We start from the raw sequence: 21,391 nt of genomic DNA, 5'->3' as shown, positions 1-21,391 counted from the left end.
TGCTTCACTTTGACACTGTGTGTGTGGTCACTATCTAGAAGAAATCGGTTAGTTGTGACTGACGGCCCCCTCTCTATGTAGTGTCAGCCTATAGTAGTGATGTGTGGAGCCTCTGAATCTCGACTAGCAACTGGCCCAGGTGGTGCCAGTGTGGGGACTTCGTGACTAGTTTAAGGGAGGTGTCTCTTGCAAATAGTAGGGGGTACCTAGCTTGGATTGTACTATAGGGTCTACATCTGCAAATTTAGTGCTCCTCCCTTTCCACCTCCTCTTGGCATAGTTTGCAAATCCACTCAACTTGGGCAATGTGGGCTGCCCTTCCAATCTCAATGTCAAGCTAGTGAGAGGATACCCTGATTTGGCCAATGGCTACTCGTCTCTCATGTGGCATGTATACATCTAGGTATCTAGGTCTCTTAATGAAGCCATCTGCTGTAGTCTTCATGAAGTGGCCTTTGTAGTATGACATCTTTGGGGAAAGGGATTGCTTGGGTGAAGTCCATGTATGCTGTATGTACAATTGGTAAAGGTCTTGCTGCATGACCAAGTTCCTCTTTGTATGGGAGAGGTGTATGAAGGGGGAGTTAGGGTCATATTGAAAGGGGGGGAGATGGTCCATGTGGATCCCATATCTTGTAAGCCGCTGAATGACTTGTGCATACCATGAAGTCTCCTGTCTTGCCTTAGCTAGTTGCCTAGAGACCTTGAAGGCTCTCCTAGGTAGCCTATTTGGGTGCATGTTACGTACTCTGTGTATGAAGCGGATAGCATGAAAAAGGGACTCCATCATCATGGGGGGTACAACAAACTTGACTTTGATAATCTCATGTGGTACCGATGGTTTGCGATGGATCATCCGTAATAGCATGATGATTTGTGGTCTCTTGATTTGTATCCATAGGTATGTAGCCAGGATAGGGGTCCAAATAGGTGCACTATACATCATGGTTGGTGTGACTAGTGTGTCAAATAGCCACCTTTGTATGTGAGGCTCCTAGAAGTGTGTAGTGGCAATGTCTCTCCATCGTGGCCAATGCTACGCATCCTTGTGTGAATTGGTCTCTACTCTGCTGCTCTCTCTCACTCTCTCTGTCTCTCTGTGCATAACGAACACTGACTATCTCGATCTTCGTGCCTCCTGATCATTACAAACTGGTATCAAAGCGGGCAAGAGACAACTTAGGTGTTGTAGGACTCCTAGGTGGACTTGACGAGTAGCACTCGACAGTCAACAAGCGAGCAGGAGTTGTCACAGGCGAGCAGGAGTTGTCACAGGCGAGTAGGAGTTGTCACAGGTGAGCAGGTTGTGAGGCATCGTGGACAGTTGTAGGCATCGTGGATAGTCGATAGGTGCCATGTGAGGCTCCAGCAAGGAGATGGGACTAGCGGGGCATTGATCACGTAACGGGACTGGAGGCGAGCTGATGGACAGCACCTGCAAGGCAGTTGACTTGTGCAGAAACGTGAGGGGCAGCAGCTGACGGGTGAGCGAGCTAATGGATGGCGCTTATAAGGTAGTTGATGTCAAAAGATGACGTACCAGCGAGAATAGGGTTTGCGGGGAGGAACACGGAGTGAACTCGGCAAACATGGAGAAGAGAAGAGAAGAGAAAAGAAACTCTGATGAATGGAAGGATAAAGTTCTGAATCATGGAGTGAATGTGATACAAGGGAACAAGGGTGCCGTAGCACAAGGAAGATGATGATGACAGCCATAAACCACAAACCGCAATGTTCTCTTAAAGGGGTGTGAGGGTAGTGGAGAGGCTGGAGAGAAGAGGTGATGGAATGAATGAATTAGCCGTGAGGAATGAATGAGAGAGTGGCCTATAAATAGGCATAGTCAGTCTAGGATGGCGCCCGTTTTTGGGGCTGCAAACCCTAAACGCAAAACGCAGAAACGTAAAAAATGCAAACTGCAGGTGAAGGGTGAAGGGTTTCTCAACACCCCCTCTCAGGCCAAAAAAGGGGAACAAGAGAAGAGAGATGGAGATGCAATGCGTATGCAGCAGGTGCCACTTGGACAGTGTCCCTTGTGGGGAAATTGTTCACTTGCCCAAGTGCCCTAGTACAAAGATGAGGAAAACATGCAATGCATAGGAGGAATGTCGGACTTTGTGTGGTATTGAGAACCATGAGATGCTCGTACTCGATCTTGGGAGGTGGCTCTATGATGACCAAGTGACCAAGGCAAGAAGAGAAGAGGAGGAAGAAGATGTAGAGGATCCCTAAGATCCAAGATTTCCACCGGAAAGGGGAACCTGTAGTAAAGACCAGTAGATAGAGTGAAATGGAGAACCCGAAACACAACCTTGGGAGAGAAGCTACTAGCTCCGTGCATCCATGCTGGAAGGAATACGAAGGCCTCGTCACCAAGTTGCAGCTGAACCTCCGAGGTCTCGATCTAGGTGGTACCTGAAGATCCTGGGTATCAGTAGAAGAGATGACTGGTCGAAGACAGCCACCCCAAGAAAGTAGAGGATGGGTGAAGAACTTCATGTGGAGTAGGTTCCCCCTCTGAGGTGGAAGGTGGAGGGGCCTCCCGTTGAAGTCGAAGAAGTAGATGCCCCCTCTGAGGGCAAAGAAATAACATCCTCCTCTGAAGTAGATAGGGAATCCAAAAACTCATGGATCACGGACTTTGAAATGTCTGATGACGAACGAAGTGCCACTGGTCGTGCCAAAGAAGGTATCTGGGGTGCCAAAGAGCTCCTAGAGGTAGCCTCTCGAACCTAAGTAGTTAAGGGTAGGGAAGGGTGGGGCTCAGAATGAGCAAGAGGTGGGCAACAGTCGCCGTCTCTTAGTGGAGCAGACTGGGTAGTTGAAGAAGAGGAAGGAGTCGAGCAGTCACTGTCTCTCGAAGGAGCGGACTGATGAGGAGACGGTATCAAACAATCACTGTCTCTCGATGGATTGGACTGTAGAACCGCGGGCCGTGGTAGCCACTGTACCTGAAAATAGGTGGGAGAAGACTGCTGCGGGTATTGCGATGATCTCCAGGAGGTCATAGCGCCAATTGATCCTCCATGTGCTCGAAAGGACTTAGTGCGCATCGGATGCGTCTTATTGCCTTGAGCATAGGACTCTGATAGCCAATGTAAAACGATCTCTGTGGCCCAGAAAGGAGAGGTGGCACAAGGAGTGCCTGGTGGAAGACGCATGTACTCTGGGGGGTGGGGAGCAAGGGTTGAAGTCAGCAAGCATTGGTGGTGTGTCCGGTGATGCCACAGTAGGAGCACCCAGTAGTTTGGTCATCTATTGGTAAAGAAGCCATGGATACCAGTGTGCCTTGCTGAAGAAGGAAAAGGTTAGCCACCATCAACCACGAACCGCAATGTTCGCCTCAAGGGGTGTGAGGGCAGTGTGAAGCACGAACCGCAATGCCTGCCTTAAGGGGTGGGAGGGTTGGAAGTGAGCTACTAGTGGGAGGAGGATGTGACCAGTAGTAAGAGGTTGCAACCAGTAGAAAAACACAGGTGAGGAGAGAGAAAGACTAAAAACGCAGGCAGGACAACGTGCAGGGAGAGAGAAAGACTAAAAATGTAGGCAGTAGGTGAGAGAAAGACTATAAATGCATTCTTTCTAAAAACGCAGGCAGGACAGCTTGTAGGATAGAGAAAGACTAAAAACGCAGGCAGGACAGTCTGCAGGAGAGAGAAAGACTAAAAATGCAAGCAGTAGGACTGTGATGACGTGGCAGGCTGTACGGCAGCAGGTCTGCATAGGAACAACAGTTGCCTGGCTGGAATTAGCTCCAAACTGCGTGAAGAGGGCTGGAAATCAGGCGCCAACTGATGGAGACAGTAATGGACAGCTTTGGCTGAGATGTCCTCCGCGAACCGGATGTGGGTAGCAAGCTAAAACACCTGAAATCTGCAAAAATGAGATTTTGATGCAACGGAAGAAGAAGAGAAGTGGATGCCGAACCCACCACCGGTCTTTGCCTTCACTGGAGTGGAGGATCTTCGCTGCTAGGTGAGTAGATTCAGCTCTGATACTATGTCAAAAGATGACGTACCAGCGAGACAGTAGGGTTTGTGGGGAGGAACACGGAGTGAACTCGGCAAACATGCACAAGAGAAGAGAAGAGAGAAGAAACTCTGATGAATGGAAGGATGAAGTTCTGAATCATGGAGTGAATGTGATACAAGAGAACAAGGGTGCCGTAGCACAAGGAAGATGATGCTGATAGCCACGAACCACGAACCGCAATGTCCTCCTGAAGGGGTGTGAGGGTAGTGGAGAGGCTGGCGAGAAGAGGTGACAGACTGAATGAATCAGCCATGAGGAATGAATGAGAGAGTGGCCTATAAATAGGCATAGTCAGTCTAGGATGGCGCCCCTTTTTGGGGCTGCAAACCCTAAACGTAAAACGTAGAAACGTAAAAAATGCAAACTGCAGGTGAAGGGTTTCTCGACAGTTGACTTGTGCAGAAACGTGACGGACGGTGCTTGCAAGGCAGTTGACTTGTGCAGAAACGTGATTGGCAGGAGCTGATGGGTGAGTGAGCTGACGGACGGCGCTTGCAAGGCAATTGACTTGTGCAAAAACGTGACGGGCAGCAACTGACGGGTGACCAGCGAACAGGACGACTTCAGCAGGCGACTAGCGGGCGGCAGTTTGGCAGGCGTGACAGGTCATGGACCTAAATGGCCATTGACCCGAAATTCTTCTCCTTTTTTTTTCCAAAAATTTTGAGTTTGCTTTTATCTCCTCTCCTCCGGGTGTTCGCGCGCGTAAGCATAGTGTGCAAATCTGTGCAGGTTTAGCCTAGAAACTTGGGGCTTTTCTCGGATTTGCGGACCTTAATGTAGAACTAGACAATTTGACTCAGAAATTGCAAAGTTGGTGCACATTTGCTAGGGAATTTTGGGGCTTTTCACATTTTAGTGAAATTCTTTCGATTTCATTGAAATTAGTGCACATAGGACTTGGAAAATTTGGGGATTTATCTAGATTTGGTGCGAGCAAGACACAATAGTGACATCTGTCTTAGAAATTGCAGGAATTTGTGACATTTTGTCCCCGACATTTGGGGCTTTTCATGTACATGCAAAATTGGGCTGAAATTTACTCAATTTCTTGACATTGATGCACATTGGACCTCGTGCAATTTGGGGCTTTTGCAGTTTGGGCAAAAATTTGTGCACCATTTGGTCATTTTATGTACTTGCAGGGCTCAATTCCATGCAATTTGGACATCCAACACTTGGAAAGTTTAGGGGTTTTGCTGAAATTACTCTATTTTGGCAAAATTGGCCTGTTCTATGCATGACAGCGAAAATGCAGATGTGTGGTTGATGCTTTGAGCACAAAAATTTTGCAGTTTTTTTTTGACCGTGCGTGTCAAATTTTATGCCAGTGGGTACATGTACAACAGAAATTGCAGCTAAATTTTGGGATTTCTCATGTAATGTGATGTATATGCCCTTGGAACAGCTGTAATCAGTTGTGGAATGCTATAGCACATGGTTTGGTGCTTCTGAAAATTTAATTACAGATCTGAAATCTCTGCTTCTACGTGGTCATTTATTGCTGGTTGGTACTTGTTTGTACCTTGGTCACTTGTGTGACAGTTTGGGCCTGCATTCGCTGAATTTTTGGTCACATTTGGGTTGAAAATCATGGCTGGCAGCAATGACAGCAGTAATCTCATGCACATAAAGAAGCTTGAAGGAGCACATAACTTTGCAATTTGGCAAAACCAGTGCTACAATATCCTGTTGCAAAAGAAGCAAGCAAAGCCGATTAAAACCAAAGGAACAAAGCCCACAGACATGGAATAGGAAGATTGGGATGGGTTAAATGAGCTTGCATGCTCAACCATTGAGCTATCGATCTCTGATGCCTTGTTGTTTAATATTGAAGGTTTGGATTTTGCATATGCTATGTGGACTCAACTGGAAGAACTGTATGCACAGAAAAGTGCCGCAAGCAAAGTGTATTGGTTGAAAAAGCTTATGGATTTGCGTATGAAAGAGGGTACAACAATGTCTACTCACTTGAGTGAGTTTAACTCCATTTTCAGCCAGCTGGTTGCCTTGAAGTTTTTGATTGATGAAGAATTTAAGGCTACGTTCTTGCTTTGCACTCTTCGAGAGAGTTGGGATACATTTAGGACTGCTATGAGCAATTTCAATGCGATTCTTTTGTATGCTGATGTAGAGAGTGCTCTACTCATGGAACAAATGAATCGGCAGAACTTAGGAGATCGTCCAGGGCTACTAGACAACTTGATAGATTTGTTCTTGGTGCAAACAATGTGGCTGATTATGTCATGTTGATAGACTGTGGTGAATCGTCTTGCTTCAAGGAAGCAATGGATAGACAGGACGGCAAGAAATGATATAAAGCCATGTTGTCAGAGATGGAATTTCTTGAGAAAAATGGCACTTGGGACTTGGTGCAGTTGCCTAAAGAGCAAAAAACACTTCCATGTAAATGGGTTTACAAGATGCAGGTCACTTTTGGTTCCTCACCAAAGTACAAAGCAAGAATAGTTGCGAAGGGGTACAAGCAGGAACATGGAATTGACTTTGATGAGATTTTCTCTCCTGTAGTCAAGATGACTACATTGAGAATCATTTTGGGCTTAGATGTAGCTAAAGATATGGAGCTCATATAGATGGATGTAAAGACTGCATTCTTACATTGTGATCTGCATGAAGACATATATATGCATCAACTTCAAGGTTTTGTGGAAAAAGGGAAAGAGAAGATGATATATAAACTCAAAAGGAGCTTGTATGGACTGAAACAAGCACCAAGAGAATGGTATCATAAGTTTGATACATTCATGCAATCTCAAGGTTTCCATAGAAGTCAAGTGGATCACTACTTGTACACTAAGAAGGCAGGAGATGGCAGCCTGATTATCTTGGTTTTGTATGTTGATGACATGCTGATTGCTGGCAGGGACTCATGCCTTAAACTCACTGAATCAAAGTCTTCATAGCAGCTTTGACATGAAGGATCTTGGTGATGCAAATCACATTCTTGGCATGCGAATACTCAGAGATAGATCAAAAGGATTGCTCTATCTATCTCAACAACAGTATACCTCCAAGATTTTGCAGCATTTCAATAAAACAATTGGTGTTCCATTACCTTCATATGTGAAACTCAGTGCAGAGGACATCTCTACATCTGATGATGAGAAGGCTGAAATGGCCAAGATACCATATGCTTTAGTTGTTGGCAGTTTGATGTATGCTATGGTTGCTACACATCCTGACATTGCCTTTGTAGTGGGAGTGGTTAGCAGATACATGGTAAACCCTGGAAAAAAGCATTGGGAAGCAGTGAAAGGCATTATGAGATACCTCAAAGGCACAAAGGAGTTGTGCATCTGCTTTGGAAAGCATAGGTATCTGTTGTTGGCTTTACGGATGCAGACTATGTTGGTCATGCGGATTGTAGAAAGTCCACTTCTGGGTATGTGTTTACTTTCACAGGAGGAGCTGTCTCTTGGATCTCCAGACTACAAAAGTGTGTTGCATTGTCTACTACAAAGGCAGAGTATGTGGCTGCCACTGAGGCATGCAAGGAGGCTTTATGGCTTTCACGTTTGGTGGGAGAGCTTGGCATTACAGAGTTACTTGTTCTCCATTGTGATAGTCAGAGTGCTATCATGCTAGCACGGAATCCCGTCTTTCATGCGAAGACGAAGCAGGTGAAGTACTACTTCATTAGAGATATACTTGACAACAAGAGCATTGAGCTTGTCAAAGTGCATACAGATGATAATCTTGCAGACCTTCTCATGAAGGGTTTTCTAGTAGAGCGGTTTGCTTATTGCCAACAGATGATGGGAGTTGGATAGATATATGTAATTCAGCTTTGTACATACCTAGACTTAGCTGGTTCTTTTCTCCTCTTAAGGCACATTGCCTTTAGGTGGGAGGTTGTTGGGAATAAAGGCCCTCGTGCCTTTTAATGTGCTCGGGTGTGAACACACCCTTAGCACTTGTACTTACATATATATATATCTATCTAAAAACCTAAAGAGGTACACTTGTCATTGCATCCAAAAATCGTACACACTCTCTACTTTGCTCTCTCTTACTCTCTCTATCTCTCTGTGGGTAACGAACAATGACTGTCTCGATCTTCGTGCCTCTTGGTCACTATACCAATGAGATCTCTAGTGTCTACAGCCTTTGCAGTAGCCTATCTCATGGAATTGTATCAAAGGCTTTACGAAAATCCACAAACTAGTAGTAAAGTCTCTTTTTTCTCATTTGCACTTGCTCAATCATGCTCCTCAAGGTGAAAATGTGGTCTTGTGTAGAGAATCCTTGTTTGAAGCCAGCCAGTCCTATTGCTCTCAATCTCCCTCTCGTTGCATATGCAGTGAGCTTTGCCTCAATTGCTACTTCCTATATCCTTGTCAATGTGTTGCCCATGATGGTTCTGTAGTTATTAGGATTTAGGGAGGTCTCCAGAATTGTGGGTGGACATGATGGTATTCATAGTCCACTCATTTGGGAAGACTTCTGCTAGGGCCCTATTGAACATAAAAGTAAGGAGAGCCAAAATGTCAATTGCATAAATAGAGTGCTCATCTTGTATATGTGTGGGATCGGTTGATTGTCCATGCTATAGGCATTCTATTGTTCTCCTCACCATATCATGTGTGAAGGTGGATGTGGTGTGGTGAGGCACCGGTGGGTGAGGAATCAGTGGTTGGTGTGGTACATTGTATAGTCCCTCTGCATATAAGTGCCATGTCTTTGGGTCATTGATGGATGTGGGGTGGCGTGGCTCTCATAACTTGCGCTATGCTGTGGTTACATCTTTGCTTATGAACAAATGGTATAGATCCCAATATTATGCCTTCTCATATGCTCGTCAGTTATGACGAGTCAAGATCTGCATCTACTTGTGGGCCACACACACACACACACACACACACACACACACACACACAGAAGGTGAGAGAGTGTGCAATGGAGTGCGAGATCGAGGCGCGAGCTGCAGAGCTGAGAGTTAGAGAAAGTGAACGCAGAGATAGGTGTACCAGATCGTGATGGTACACAAAGAATAAAAGAATGTATTTATATGTTAGGGTACAATAAGGATGTGTTCACACCCGTATGACTATATATACATGGAGTCAAAGGGACTTTATATGTATTTATATGTTAGGGTACAATAAGGGTGTGTTCACACCCGTATGACTATATATACATGGAGTCAAAGGGACTTTACACCCAACAACCTCCCACTTAACGGCTCGAAGTGGTACCTTTAAGCTAAACAACTTTCACTAAACGAATGCAATGCTCATGTTGAGCCTTTACAAGACACTTAGTGAGAACATTTGCAAGGTTGTCTTGGGTTTTGACCTTAGTCAGTGTGACAAGACCATCATCCAAGACCTGTCGAATGAAGTGATACCGAATATCTATGTGTTTGGTACGTGTATGGAACATGGCATTCTTAGCTAGACATACTGCACTCTGGCTATCACAACCAAGCATTGGAGTATGTGAAGAAAGACCAAATCCTTGACCAGATGGACAAGCCAAATAGCTTCCTTAGAAGCTTCAGTGGCTGAAATATATTCAGCTTTTGTAGTACTCAGTGCCACAATTTTCTACAATCTCGAACCCCAAGAGATAGCCCCACCAGCCAAAGTAACAACATACGCACTGGTAGCTTTCCTAGTATCAAGATCTCCTGCCATGTCCGAATCACAAAATCCCTGTAACTCTAGTGTACCCTTTCCATAGCATATACACTTTTCTTGTGTACCTTTCAAGTATCTGAAGATACATTTCACTGCTTCCCAATGTGGCTTGCTAGGGTTAGACATGAATCTACTAACAACTCCCACTGTATGAGCAATGTCAGGGCGAGTTGCAACCATGGCATACATCAAAGATCCATAAGCTGATGCATAAGGTATACCCTTCATGGCACTAGTAGTTGCATCATCCTTAGGGCAATCAGATTTGGTAAGCTTTGTATGTGGCGGTAAAGGCACATCAAGAGGCTTAGCATCAGCCATATTAAACCTGTCAAGTACTTTGCTGATGTACTTGTCCTGTGAGAGAAATAACAAACGCTGACCTGTGTCTCTTTTAATGCACATGTCCAAAATGTGTTCAGTTGCTCCCAAATCTTTCATGGAGAAGGCTGAACTCAGTTGCCTTTTAAGAGCATTTGAAGTACTCTTATGCTGTCCTGCAATCAACATGTCATCCACATATAAAACCAGCACAATAAGGCTTCCATCATCAGCCTTTTTAGTGTATAAGCAGTGATTTGCATGACTGCGTTTAAATCCATGGCTGAACATAAAGGTATCAAATTTTTTGTACCATTGTCTAGGGGCTTGTTTCAGCCCATATAAGTTGCGTTTCAGCTTACAAACCAAATGCTCTTTCTTAGAATAACAAATCCTTCTGGCTGCTTCATGTACAACTCTTCATCCAAGTCACCATGAAGAAAAGCAATCTTTACATCCATTTGATCCAACTCTAAATCCAAGAATGCAGTGAGAGCAAACAAAACATGGAGCGTAGTCATCTTCACCAATGGTGAAAAGACCTCCTGGAAGTCTATGCCTTCCTTCTGTGTATAGCCCTTAGCAACCAACCATGCTTTGTACTTGGGCTTCCCATCAATACATTTCACTTTGTAAACCCATTTATTAGGAATAGCTTTCCTATCCTTGGGCAAAGGTACAAGCTCCCATGTGTTATTTGCATATAGAGATTTCATCTCTTCCTGCATAGCAAGTACCCACTTTCTCTTGTTTTCACATGACTATGCCTCTTTAAATGTTAGAGGCTCACTCTCATCAGTCAACAAAATGCAATCCAAATATGGCTGAAACCTCTGTGGCTGCCTTCTGACACGTGTAGACCTTCTTATCCAATGATTTGTATTATCAGGTAGTGGGCTTACATCCTGAGGAATTTGCACACCATCACCAGGTGGCTGATTTTCAGCATTTTCTTGCTGCTGTAATCTGTTTTCAACATATTCTTCTTGCTGTTCTATTTCATCTTTTGCATCTATTTGCTGTCCATGATCTTCTGGGTGTAGCACAATAGGTTGCTGCTCATTTTCAGCATCAAAAGGGATAGAACTTTCAGCCAATGGCTACTGAATGGGTGGCTGTTCATGCTGAAATTTGACCTTGTTTTTGTCCATATCACCATGTGTAGCATTTTTCAGCAACTTTGCCTCATTAAATACGTCTCGGTTGCATACTATCTTCCTGCCTTGAGGAAGCCAAACTCTATAACCCATCTCTTCCTCATCTTCATATCCCATGAAGATGCCCTTGATGGATTTCATGTCTAGTTTGGTCCTCTATTCTACAGATACATGCACAAAGGCATCACAACCAAAGATACGCAAATGGTCAGATGAAGCAGGTTTGCTAGACCAAGCCTCTTCAGGAATGCCATTTTCCAATGCACGATTGGGAGAGCGATTGCATACATGAACTACAGTTTTAAGAGCCTCTCCCCAAAGCTGCTGCGGGAGTTTAGCTGTTGATAGCATGTATCTGACTCTCTCACAAAGTGTGCGATTATATCTTTTAGCCATGCCGTTTAATGTAGGATTTTAAGGGGCTGTCAACTCTCTCTTAATGCCATGCATCTCACAAAACTTGTTAAATTCATTTGAGACATACTTACCCCTATTATTTGTTTTTATGGCTTTCGACTTAAGCCCTTTCTGTGTGGTAACAAATGCATGAAACTTTTTAAAAGCATCCAATACTTCCTTTTTGCTCTTAAGTATATAGACCCATGACTTTCTATTGAAATCATCAATGAAAGTAACAAAGTACCGTGCATCCCCATACGAATTAACAGGTATAGTGCACACATCAAAGTGTACCAAGTCAAGAGCATTAGACTTCTTAATGACACTAGAGTAATAAGGAGGCTTCACATGTTTTCCATGTAAGCAATCATTACAAAATTCAAGGCCAGAGCCGTTTACATCAAATCTTCCTAAAGAGGAGAGAACCTGAAGGCCTTTTTGGCTCATATGACTAAGTCTTTTATGCCAAAGCTCCATCTGTGAATGGACTTCAGCAACAGCCAAGAACTTGCCATGTAATGCTTTACAATGCAAGTAATATAAAGTTCCCCTTTTGCTGCCTTTAACAATCAACATAGAGCCCTTATGGACCTTCCAAGATCCACTACCAAAGGTAGTAAAATACCCTTTAGCATCAAGCTACCCAATTGCTAGCAGACTTTTCTTTATGCCAGGTACAAATTTGACATTCTGCAAAATCAACTCTTGGCCATTTTCAAGGGCCAAGTGAATGGCGCCAACACCCTCTATCTCATATGTATAGTTATTACCCAAGTAAACCTTGCCTAGGCAACCTGTAGTGTATTCAAAAAATGACCCCAAAGAGGGGGTAACATGAAAAGAGGCACCACTGTCCACTATCCATGATTATGAGACAGCCCATCATGAGCTGAAAGTAAGGCATCAATTACCTTCTTTTTGGTGATGTGCATATCACCTGCTGCTACCATAATATTTGCATCATTACATGAGGCTACAACAAGTATTTCTTCAGTGTTAGGAAGCTCTTCAATGACCACACTAGATGTAATATTTGCCTTTGCAACTTCTTTTGAGGAAGAGCTGTCATCATATTTCTTATCATCCTTATTTTTCTTACCATGCTGTTTCTCTCTTTCTTGCTCTTTCTTGAAGTACCGACAATCAGGCTTTTTATGCTCTTTACGCCCACACTGATAGCATGTGACATCCTACTGTTTGCCCTTACTTTTGCTTTTGCTTTTCCCTTTACTGGTTGCGTTACTCCTCTTTTCAGATCTGCCTCTTACATGGTAAGCCGAGTCACTGCTTTCACTACTAGACTTTCTTCTAATTTTTTCATTTAGGATTGAACCTCTAACACCATCAAAAGTCAAAGCGGGGTTGTTGCTAAGTGATACAACCAAAGATTCCCAGCTGTCAGGCAAAGTCATCAATAAGAAAATAACTTTCAATTTATCATCGAAAGCTGCCAAACTAGAGTCCTGCAACTAACTCAAAACCCCTGTGAAAGCACTCAAATGCTCAGATGCTGACTTAGACTCATCCAACTCCATGCTCACAAGTTTACGCATAAGATGCACTTGATTCACATGAGTTGTATGAAACAGGAGTTGTATTTTCATAAGTGTCATTAAGCTTTTTCCATATAGCATAACTTGTATCAAGACGCTTGATGCTTGTAAGTACATCATCAGACACTGCCATCTTAATGTGTGCAATGGCCTTCTTGTTAAGTCTTGCCCAATCCACATCTATCATAGCTGCAAGCTTAGTCTTCAAGAGAGCATCTTCACAGTCCTTGAGAAACAAAATGCCTTGCATCCTATCCTTCCACAAGTCAAAGCCAGTGCCATCAAACCTCTTGATTTCAATGAGGGATTTAGTGGCACTGCTGCTAGAAGCATTTGCAGCCATTTTTCAGCAATACACCAGAAATTCTATGCTGCAATTTATGACAGCAAAAATGAGCTGAATATTCAGCTGATTTCAGCCCAAATTTTCAGCAAATAATAGCAAGATTCAGTCCAGGTATATGTACAGCAGTAGAACGAATGACTTTCAGCAGCATGACTGCAATTTCAGCATACATTAAATGCATACATCACTTCCAGGTAACTCCCACTTCAGCAATATCACCAAAAATACATTTGCAACAATCCCAAATCTGCAAATGATCACTAAGACTGTTGCAACATGAATAATCAGCAATACATCAACTCAATGGGAGTATACCTATGTGCTTGTATCAACTTCTAATACACAAAACACCAAGAAATCTTAGCAATTTCTCCAAAATCACACAAGTGGGAGATAAAAATGCTCAAATCACTCTGCTTATGGCAGCAAGATTGCTTCGGCAATATTCCCAAAGTGCATTTTACGCATCAACTTTGCCAAAATCCACAGATTTCAGCAAAAGCCCCAAAATTTCACTATCAAATCTGCCCCAATTGCATTAACACATGTTTCTGAGAGCATAAAACAGACAAATTTAGCAAAATTCCACAAAATTTTACAAAAGCCCCAAAATTTCCGGGTCCAAGTGTGCACAAATGTCAGCCAATCTAACTCAACTGAACAAAATTTCACCAATAGAGCAAACGTCCCAAATTTTATGGGTCCAATGTTGAGAGATTTCACTCAAATGAGCAAAATTTCAAATCCCCAATTCAAACGTCACAATGTTTGCAATTTTTGACGTAGATGCCTCAATTATGCATGAACAACACTCAATCTGAAAAGCCCCAAATTTTCGGACCTAAATCTGTACAAATTTGTGCACTATGCTTGTGTGTGTGAACACCCGGAAGAGAGCAAATGAAATAACCTAAAATTTCTGATAAAAAAATGGGGTCGTTGACTTGCCCGGCCGTCCAGCCCCGCGTGCCAAACGTGCGACTCGTCAATTGCGTGGCCTAGAACCCCACCGACGCTTGTTGCCCGTTTGTCGACTAGGCTTGTTTCCTGTCGATTGTCACGAAGCTGTCGCTGGTCACTCAGCAATCTCGTCGACTACCTGCGTCACGACTATCTGCTCTTGCCTGTGTTGGTTGTTAGTCCACCCTTGCTTGGTCGCCCAACTGCTCGCTCAACCTGCACGCCATACGTTTTGCTGCGTTTGCCTGTTGCCCAATGGTCACACACTCAGCAGCTTGCCAATCACCCTGACTGGTGCTTGACTGACCTTCTGCTTCCTCAAGTTGTTCACGAGCTGCCTTTGATCTCGGGAAGCGTGCACTCTGTCCTTTGATACCACTTTGAAGGGGACAGAGTGCACAATGGAGTGCGAGATCAGGGCGCAAGCAGCAGAGCTGAGAGTTAGAGAAAGTGAACACAGAGATAGGTGTACCAGATGGTGATGGTACACAAAGAATAAAATAATGTATTTATATGTTAGGGTACAGTAAGGGTGTGTTCACACCCGTATGACTATATATACACGGAGACGAAGGGACTTTACACCCAAGACACACATACAGAGAACGAACACAAGACAATGAGTCGGAGTGGGCAGCAGTCCCACACTCAAAAGATGCAAGTATCCTAATGATAGTGTGACGAGGATGTGAAATTCTATTGCTTTGCTTAGCATTTGATTAAAAGTTAATCAAATGTGCAAATGTGACTTGCACATGTAAGGTGCACGTCAATTATTTCATAGTGTGGGACCTAGGACCCCAAGACCTAGTTAGTGGCAAAGGCAAAAGTTGCAATAAGTCATGCGTGATAGGTACTAGGTGGTACTTGGTGTTAGATTTGGGCCTAGACCAATTTATTGGCCACTAATATGAGTGGTGAAAATTTAGGCATAAGACCCTGTATCAACTCAACTATGGCAATGGTGTTTTTGCTCTCTAAGAGCAAATTGTCTCTCATATGAGAACTAACGGGGGTAAGGTTGGGGTTGCTGCCCCTAAACAAGTTCCCGAAAGCTTTGGGAAAGCTTATCACATAACCAAGTGTTAAGGTTAAACCCATTGACATGAGTCTTATCCATAAATGCATGGTTGGTTGATGCAAATGGATGGATGGCCTGTGAAATCAGCTTGCCTTCTTGGTAAGGGTGTTGATTGACCTGATTTAAATCAAATTACAGCAAGCATAAAATATACCAAATTGGAAATGCACACTTTACCATTTAATCTTTGGTAGCTGACACCCAATTGGCTCTAACAACTGGCACTTCTTGCAGTATTTCTTTATCTCTTCCCCCTACTATTTAGGCGATTTGTCGTTGGTGGCTTTCAGCTTGTGTGTACTCGATTGCTGCCTGCGTTTTCAAACAAGCAACCTGCGCCTAGATTCCAGCTTGCAACTGTCAGTTTGCTGCATTAAATGCTCAACCAGCCTGCATGTTTGGTTTTCTGTCCCTAACCATGGCTAGCGATTGCCGATTTTTTGTACAGGCCGTTTTTACGGTTTTTGGCAGTATTGCCCTTTGTTTCTGATCAGATTTTTGGTTGCACTACATGTGAACTCTCATCTTGTGAAGTCTTTGCTATTGGTTTGGTTGCATTTCCTCTCTGTATATTCTCTATCCTCTCTCTTCTCTTCTTTTCCTCTTCTAATGGCTTCTCTGCGCACTTCTATAGATGATAAGTTACATGGACCTGGATATCTTACAAGAAGTGTTGTGATGAAAGCATGGTTTGTGCAAAAGCAGATTTGGTACATTGTGAGGAAAGCCTGGTTTGTGCAAAAGCAGATTTGGTACATTGTATGTGGAGCTATTCCTTGGCCTCAGTGTCCTTTTCCTCTTCCTGAACATTTTGAAGAGGACAATCATGAGGAAGCTTTGCTTACATGGGATTCGGACAAGACACATGCCTGTTCTGCACTGCTTCAGTGTATTTTTAAAGTTCTACCAATAGTTACCTCTTGTAGGACATAATCTCGAAGTATGGTCAAAGCTTCAGATGTTGTATGAGGCACCTTTTCCCATGCATGCTGTGATCCTTTATGGATAGCTTTAGTAGATGACTTTTGAGCCGAAGGAAACCATTTAGTCTTTTTTGCTCCGTGTTACACAGGTACAGGACTATCTTCGACACATGTAATTTGCCCTTCTAGAGGCATATCTAGTGTGAATGATACTTTACAAGTTTCCCCCAGAGTTTAACAGCTTCGGAGAGGGGTGACAGGAAGAAGTTGAAGGCCCAGTGTTATCATTGTGGTAAGAAGGGACTGCAAGGAGTTAGCAACCTCATAGAAGAAGAAGGAGAAGAATAATAAGTAGGATGTGGACTCCTCTTATGAGTCCTCTTCCTTAATCTTTGACTCCTATCCTTTAGCCAAGGGAAAGTCCAAGGTGAGGTAGGGATCCACTTCTCCAGACTGAGAGAAGGGCTTGATTGCCCCTTCCTTTACTGCTTTCTAGTCTACGAGATGTGGTCATCCCTCACGACTCTCTAGTGCTAGAGAGGGAGTGTGAGAGGGTGATGAGATGGGGCAATTGAGCCTCATCTATATAGGTATATAAGTGCATAGGTTCCAGAGAGGGGCGTCCTTGACACATTGACCCAAGTTTGGCAGGATCAAATTTTGGAGCTGGGATTGATATCTAGGTTCATGATGAGCTGGTTATTTAATAGAGAATAAATTGGCTCCTGGTCCGCCAAGCTCACACATTGGCCGTCTTGGTCAAAGGCGGGGAATCCATGGTCACATATGTCTAGAGGCATTTTTGATAGGATGGTCTTATATGCTACAGGCAAGACATTGTTGGCGGATGGAAAGATCTGGTATGACTTTTCTCCATTTTAGGAGTTCGTACGATTGACATCTACATCATGTTCTCTCCACACCTTGTTGGTGGGTTGATCACCTAGTACTTGGGTATCCATGGTTCTACTCTGGTGGTTCTTTGTTGTTTGGACTATGATTAGCCTTTATCGTTGTATCATTGTATTGTATCAGATCACCCATAATCCGAGAGAGGGTGTTAGCAGTCCGGACAGCGTATGTGTGAGTTTGCCGGGCATGACTGTGTTATTTAGGCATTTTATTATGGTTATTATGATGCTTATTTGGGGCATTTTATGCTGGCTGGTTGGCTGGCCAGACTGCCCCTATTTGGGCATTATATTCTTCTTTATATGCCCAGCTCCCTCCTCATTGAGTCACATCATCACCTACAGGTTCTGTGGAGAGAGGGAGCCAGAGCCAGTGCCTTGGAGCAAGAAACTCACTATTGTAAGACGATACTTTGAACTTAACCAACTCGATCAATTATCACCATGAGAGAGAGAGAGAGAGAGAGAGAGAGAGAGAGAGAGAGAGAGAGGAGTTGGCACCATATTGAGAGGAAATCGGCCCCTTCCACTTTACAGGAATTTATTGAAACATACCATAGGCACCGAGTGCTTGAACCATATACAAAAGGGCTAATATGTTGCAATTCTGAAAATTAGGGTTTTGAAATCCTAATTTCTGCAAACTTCCAATAATAAGTTGATTTTCTTTTTTAGTGTTTGGTTTAGACTAAGTCGAAAGTATTTTTTGGATGATAGATAAATAAGAGAAAACAAAGCATGTGGTTGAAATTCTAGTATGAGAGCTTATTTCAAATGAAGAGAGAGACCTCCAATATATAGATATGGGCTTAGGTGCTCAAAAATGAAAAGTAGAGGTTATAAATGACAAGTGTAGGAAAATTTGTTTCATCAAAATGACATGCTCTATTCTGGATGCTATATGTCACTTTCTAGAGAAAAAAGCTTCTAAACCTTCTACTCAAAATATCTCAAATGGTTAAGAATTAGAGATAGTTGCTAAAGACAAAGTTGTTCTTTGCAAAATTTCGGAGCCTTTAATGCGAGCAAAATTTCCATTTTAGTAACTTCCAAAATTAGTAACCTTCTAAATTTTAGGAGTCATCAAATTTGGATTCTGGAGAGCTTAATTATATAGGTTTATTGGTTCATGGTTTGTTTCTTGGCTTCTAGTCAATGTGACTATCTGAATGTAAAAGTTTTAGTCATCTAAGATTTTTGGTCAATTTGATTGCTCAACTAAATTTTTAATTTCTCTTGGGCATCTTGTTAATGATGACCCAAGTATAATTATAGGGCATTCTAGCCATTGGCCACTCTTAAATAGAACGATGAACATTTAATCATATTTTGAAACACTCAAATAATGCAAGTTGCCTTTCAAAACACTTGAGCATCAAATTAATTTGAATCATTGAGCCAATATGTCTTGGTAGCAATTGATATACAAAAGGTCAGTTACAATTGGGGTTACTAAGGTCTCACTGTCTGGGAAAATAAGGTGGGGCTTGAGACGTGTGGATGGGATACCTGTGCGTACAAGTCCCTATGGATGGTTGGGTTAGGGGGATAAATCCCCATCATTCGTGCATCTCCACCACCTAGATGTACAAAAGTAGAGGATCTAAAGGGATAAGATGTATCTATATTTGAAGCTCCCCCTAGTGTGGTGTGTGGTTGGGCGGGACTAGAAATTGTGGTGTAAATGGAAGTTTATTTTTAGGATATTGAAAATTTGATGATGATGTTTGAAATGATGATGCACCAACTTTATTTTCACTTTAAGAATAAAATTTGGAGGAGGAAAATTTAAGTTTTTCTGATTCGCACCTCCTTTTGTGTTTATAAAAAAGTATTTGTCCTCTTTAAGCCTTAGACTACTATGAATTGAGTAAAGAGTATCTTCTTGAATATCACCATTAACTTGCAAGGAAGTAGAAACATAAGCAATGGAAATAAAAGTAAACACTTGTGAATAAAGGTTTGTACTTTATGTTTGTCTTTGCAATAGGGCAAGTCACATCTGGAGTTTTTGTCCTTACTATGGAATCGGTAGATCTGTTTGCAGAATCTAAAGGTGAATAAATAATGTTATCTTCCAGTTGTTGACTTGATGCACGAGAATCAAATCATACTCGGTCCATGAGATCTCATATTGTTTGTCAAAATATGCGATGATGCAGAGAGATAGTAGGGTTTGTGGGGAGAAACATAGTGTATATGGCAAACACTGAGAGAGAAGAGAAACTTAGAAACACGAGAACAAGATGATGAAGCATTGAATCATACTATGAGAAGGAAAGTTGATACAATAGAGCTGAAGCTTAAAAGATCATTGCATTGTTCTATCTGAATCAGGCGGTAGCACTTGTGGGGAAGTTTGCATAGTGAAGGGAGCGAAATGCAATCCTTTGGGCAGTGGGCTATTGAAGTAACCACTGGAAGGTGAAGGACAGCCGTGGAGGGAGCGAAGCTCAATCCTTTGATGCCATCAGGATGATGACCGAAACAAAAAATAATTAAAGAGACCTAAACATGATTAAAGCGTTCGGACCTTAAACGCCATTAATTATGTTGATTATTTACTTGAATATTATCGTGAATATAATGACTTTAAGCATCAAAGTTTATGTGGCAGCCCCTTTTTCAACATACAATGAGTCATTTCCATGAGAGTGCGATTCTTCCTTTCAGCAACTCCATTTTGCTCAAGAGTCATTCTAACAGTGGCTTGATGCATAATGCCATGATCTAACGAATATGTCTCAAATGCACAAGACATGTATTTCCCCTCCTCTATCTGTGCGACATGTCTATACTTTCAAACCATTTTCAACCTTAAGATTTGCGTCCAGATTTTTACAATGCATGAATACATCAGATTTAACCTTTAGCCCATACACCCATGTATACCTAGAGTAGTCATCAATAAATGTAACAAAGGAAAGATGATCCCAAGCTTATGTGTCCTCATGGAATCACAAACATCAAAGTGAAAAAGCTGCTCTTTTCAAACAGCATGAACAGCATCAAAGGACTGCGGTTTGCTCCCTTGACAGCTGGCTTTCACCTTCCAATGATTACTTCGATAACCCATTGCTCAGAGGATTGCATTTCACTCCCTTTGCTGTGCAGATTTCCCATAGGTGCTGCAGCTTGATTCATATAGGACAGTGTAGTTATCTTTTGAGCTTCGACTCTGTTGTATTAGCTTTTCTTCTCAAAGCATGATTTAGTGCATCATTACCACATTCTTCTTGTGTTTTTGAGTTTCTCTTCTCTCTTAGTATTTGTTATACACACACTGTTTTTCTCCCTGCAAACCCGATTGTCTCTCTACATTGTCACTGATTTTGATAGGGTATCAGAGTATACCTGCTATTTTTGACATGGTATCAGAGTGCAGGAACTTAGAGAGCTAAAGACTCTGTTCATTAGAGAAAGCAAAGATAGGTTGTGGGTTCAATATCATCTACTAATTTTCCCCTTCATTTCCACTGGATCACCATAGCTAAAGACCCTGTTCATTAGAGAACACAAAGATAGGTTGCGGGTTCAATATCATCTACTAATTTTCCCCTTCATTTCCGTTGGATCACCAAAAGAGAGAGATACCTTTCTCTTCCTCTCCCACCCCTCCTCCCTTTTATAGGTTGACATTCCGATGCTATGGCTTCTCCACAGGTAGATGGATAGGACCACTGGGTGCTCCTCTTCCGGCATCACTAGCACCCCACGAATGCTTGCTGCAATGGACCTTTGCTCCCTATCCCATTGGAGTATATGCGTCTACCCTTAGGCACTCGTACTCTTTATAGAGGATTTGCATGGAAGTTGAAGCCATTGTTAGCCAAAACACATGCTATAATAATGATTGAAAAATTCTTTTCTGCAATTGGTTTGATGGTAATGTTGTTATTGAACCAGATCTTCAAAAGTCTAAGGATGGCAATTGTGTCCCCAAAAAGCCATCTATTGGGAGTGAAGGCTAGAAGGTTCCTAGGCTTTCATGGGAGACTTGATAAGATAAACTCTAGGAATGGTGGCTCAACTATTAGATATAATCAAT

At 42.6% G+C, this 21,391-nt stretch overlaps 1 protein-coding gene and 1 pseudogene across 2 annotated transcripts in view; one reads left to right on the top strand and one right to left on the bottom strand.

Annotated features, from left to right (window-relative positions):
• The window catches only part of CPI1 (cyclopropyl isomerase), a 159,953-nt gene that overhangs the window by 22,655 nt on the left and 115,907 nt on the right, over window positions 1-21,391 (top strand). The window lies entirely within an intron of this gene.
• Window positions 89-856, bottom strand: LOC148009896 (uncharacterized; annotated as a pseudogene).

Source organism: Lygodium microphyllum, chromosome 30 (assembly GCF_053477565.2).
Source record: "Lygodium microphyllum isolate KBCC chromosome 30, Lygodium_microphyllum_v1.1.10, whole genome shotgun sequence".
NCBI classification, from domain to species: domain Eukaryota; kingdom Viridiplantae; phylum Streptophyta; class Polypodiopsida; order Schizaeales; family Lygodiaceae; genus Lygodium; species Lygodium microphyllum.
This window is presented reverse-complemented; position numbering and strand designations above follow the sequence as displayed.